A 4092-nucleotide genomic window follows, 5' to 3' on the forward strand; every position below is an offset into this window, starting at 1 on the left:
ATATATATATATGCACAAATATTACCATAATCTTACCTGTAAAAGTTATTGTCAAATGATCTGGCTTGATTGCGCCACGTCCAATATGGCGGCGACGTGGACGTACGATGCAGCGTGGGATACCGGCCGCAGCTTTTAGGATATAGAATTAGTGTTAGGTATAAAGTTAGTGTTCACAATATTTACAAACTGAACAGAACGCAACCACGTCGCTGTGTTAATGTCAAAAAAAAAATGCGGAAGTGTGCGTGCACGCAGGCTCCATAGCTCAGTGGTTAGAGCACTGGTCTTGTAAACCAGGGGTCGCGAGTTCGATCCTCGCTGGGGCCTCTCGTTTTTCCTTTCTGTTTTCCCACTTGTCTGGTGCATCCATTTTCTGTACACGTTTATTCCTGTCAGGGTCACGTGGGTGACCGGCGACGTTCATGCTGAGAGGCATCAGCTATACATAAATAATTATTTAAATGAGCCACTTATGTCATATTTGTTATATTTAGCTCTCAAGACAGTCAAATTATGTAGCTTTTGGGAATCATTGCCATATGATAGCTTTCTTTTTCTGTTTTTGTTTTAAACTGACTGCTTTTCTTGAATGTATCTTTTACTTCTGTGAGGTATTGCAGGTAATTTCTATCCCTATGTAGTTTTTAAAAGCTTCCCATCTAATACTCACCATGGTTTAATCTTTGTTATATTCAAAATATGCATTGATGCAGTTGGACAGTGCATAACTCCAGAGATAACGATTTGTGAACTGTATTTGAAAAAGGTAAGTTTTATTTTCCAAGCACACCTGGTCATTAATCATCTTCTTCATGTTGGCCACCAGGTGGCAGTGTCGGTTCATTTAACCATGAACTCTGACCCTGAGCGTCCACTGTGAGGTTCAAAACAGAGAGAACTTCAGGTTCTAATATGAAATCATTATATTAATCATTAYATTCTGATTRTAACCCTGTTTGATGCTTCTTTTCAACAGGACTGCATATTTTCTTCCCTATTAAAGAGTTTTAAAGCCTTCAATCCAGTGTGGCACATTTACATTATGAATGTTTTTCTTATCTGTGGTAAACTTCCTTAAATGTTTCCCAAAATGGTTAGGTTCTGCACAGCATAATCTGAAACCATCCACATAAAAGTCTCCAAATCACATCAATAAAACACCTTCCTATCTGACTTATAGAGTTTTTTARGACTGAAAGGCTAACCATTCTTTGGCAGGAAGTGGAAAGGCATTATGTAAAACGAACCCCCCTCTCAGCCCGTTCTGAAAATCAAACTCAGATGTGCTTCTTCTCTTCTCGTTTGTCACGGTAATCCTCAGTTCAGCCGTGCGTTTTCTTCTGTGGGTCACTTGAGCAAGTTAGCACGTAAGCAAGAAAATAAAGATGAAAAGGCCTCGAGTGATTTGTGGCAATTAGTGTTCGCCGGTGGCCTCGTCTGCAGCCGTCTTTGATCGGAATCCTCCATAAACTCAGTCAACAATGGAAAAACATGACCTTTCTCTACACAAACCAACACTTTTCTCTGTCCTCCCCACGTTGCCTTCACGTGGTTCAGCTTTGTTTCTTATTGCGCTTCAACAAGAAAAAGAAAAACGTGTCTATTCATGCAGGCACGTCGCTCCACTGACCCCGTAAAAACTGGATAAACACGGTAACTCAGAGCCGAGATAACGAAGAAAAGCAGCAGGCCGTCTGAGCGAGTGTTCAGATGTGGCTTCATGACGAAAGACAAAAGCGACGACCTTAAAGTTTTGCTGCCGCTGCACAACCAGGTGCGTTGATAACCTCCTGAGAAAACAAGGTTTTATTAAGTAAACASCCCTGAAGACAATAAGCTGAACCTTCAGCGCACATCGTTCGGCTGCGAGACCTCAGCCCTCGGCGTGGGAATACAATGGAGGGTCAACACAGGAGGTCGGCATCCTCTAATGAGGGTCTTTCTCCCTGTAGATTCAAGATACATCTTTTTCACACCGCTTGTCCAAGGTGGGACACCTTTGGGAGATACGGACAGAGCTACACAACGTGTTTAAGATTTAATCAAAGCCTAAACACGAGACTCTGTTATTGGTTAGTTCATGCAGGAGAAGGCGCTCAGTTTGTGTCCGGATCAACAGAAATGTGTGCCTCCTCGGGGGCCGGTTGGCTCTGATTTTAGGGTCAGTTTTTGATGAATGGTGGCTTTGAGCGCTGCCAGCAGCTCATGACATGGTTGGATAACCTGTCGGAGAGGAAAGAAAACAACTTTTCATTACAGACGGTTCCCTGTTCTAAATCTTACCACCGCTCAGGTGTTTCTTTTAGTTTTTTTTTTCTAGTGTGTGTTTTATGTTTCTCCGTGCTCCTCGGTTGAAATGCTCTACATGGAGTGTGTCGAGATGTTATGGGTCCTTGTCGATGTGGCTTCCAGTGGCGCTTTTGGCTCTCAGATACCAAAGTCAACAGTGATAGTCGATCAGCTCCCAGCAGACAAATATATCAGTACCCTCTGTTTTTACATTTAGAGGCCTAATTCTTTGACACTTTCACTGTTTTGTTTTTACTATGACACAAGTTTGAGCTAATATTTTATGAACAAATCATGCTACAAGAATAAATCACGTGTCTAGTCTGACAAACTCTAAGAGTAACACGTCTAATACAGAAAGGTGCATTAATGGAATTATGTTAGCATAATAATAATTTTTGATGTARCATTTCAAAATAATGGCGCTCCCAATACTGACATTCTACAATWATGGTTCCMCTAACTTGCTGTCTTTATTGCAACTAAACAGCTAAAAGACTGGTCTGACTTCAGACTGACTCTAAGACCTCCAGATGTTCCTCAACAATTCTGAGCTATCTGATGTAGCATTTCAAAATAATGGCACTCCCATTTTAATGTATTTATTTATTTTATTTTATGTTTTTTCTGTGTGTACCAAAAAATAGTGGTGGGGTGGCGCCTTTGCGCCCCATATTGACCAGCCGCCACTGACTCTGGGCAGGCATTTGATGAGAGGATAAGTTTATAACATGATATAAAACTCAAAAAAGTTGATTTTACATGATATTGCCCCTTTAAATTTTTTTTGATTAACGTTGGATTAATGGTTCAGCAGCAACTAAGCTAATGTTAGCAGTGCAGCAGCTAAGCTAGCGTAACGGCTAGTTGCTGAAGTTAACTTTTATAGAAAACGGTTATTTTTGCACCGYTTTAATTGTAATTATTCATTTAACTCTTGTTTATTTTTCCCTTTTATTCATTTCAGCTTTTGAGTAAGGCATTAAGTAAATAAAATAAGATTATTTACTTAGCATATTTTTCTGATGAGAAAAAAAATAGAAACATAAAAGCTTATTGGTGTGTTTGAATGGAGAAAATAGTTGTTTTGTAATATAATTTTGAGAACYAACATCTCATTTTCTACTTAAAAGTAAAACTTTTGTTCAAGCTCAAATTTTCTGAACTGTACTCCTACAATGCCCGTTGTGCACATTTTGTGTCTCAGATAACCTGAGGACCCTTTTCTGCAAGTATTTGAAGATGTCATCGCTGCTGAGGACAAACGTTCATAAAACTACATCAGGAAGTTGTGCTTCACCGAGTCAACCTGAGAGCATCAACTTACTGAAAGGAAGACGCCAGATATCTGCTGAATGATGGGTGTGGAAGTCATWAAGAACTTTACTTTTACTCAGTGTGGACAGACAGGTGGGTTATGGAAGCCCATTTCCGCCACCCTGATAAAAAAATAAAACTTGTATCTCATAATTATGACTTGGCTATCTCATGATTATGACTTAGCTATCTCATAATTATGATTTAGCAATCTCATAATTATGAGATATTTCACAATTATGAGATACTATATCATAATTATGAGAGAGTATCTCATAATTATGATATAGCTAAGTCATAATTATGAGATAGCTAGCTAAGCCATAATTATGAGATACTATATCATAATTATGAGAGAGTATCTCATAATTATGATATAGCTAAGTCATAACGATGAAATAGCTAGGTCATAATTATGAGATACTATCTCATAATTATGACTTAGCTATCTCATAATTATGACTTAGCTATATCATAATTATG

The 4092-nt window shown here is 38.9% G+C and overlaps 1 non-coding gene across 1 annotated transcript; it reads left to right on the forward strand.

Moving 5' to 3' along the window:
- The first annotated feature begins 257 nt into the window (after positions 1-257).
- On the forward strand, positions 258-330 carry trnat-ugu (transfer RNA threonine (anticodon UGU)). The gene has a single exon. It is a non-coding gene; the product is annotated as a tRNA-Thr (tRNA).
- Positions 331-4092: the final 3762 nt, after the last annotated feature.

The sequence above is a fragment of the Austrofundulus limnaeus genome, unplaced genomic scaffold (genome assembly GCF_001266775.1).
Source record: "Austrofundulus limnaeus strain Quisiro unplaced genomic scaffold, Austrofundulus_limnaeus-1.0 Scaffold105, whole genome shotgun sequence".
Lineage (NCBI taxonomy): Eukaryota > Metazoa > Chordata > Actinopteri > Cyprinodontiformes > Rivulidae > Austrofundulus > Austrofundulus limnaeus.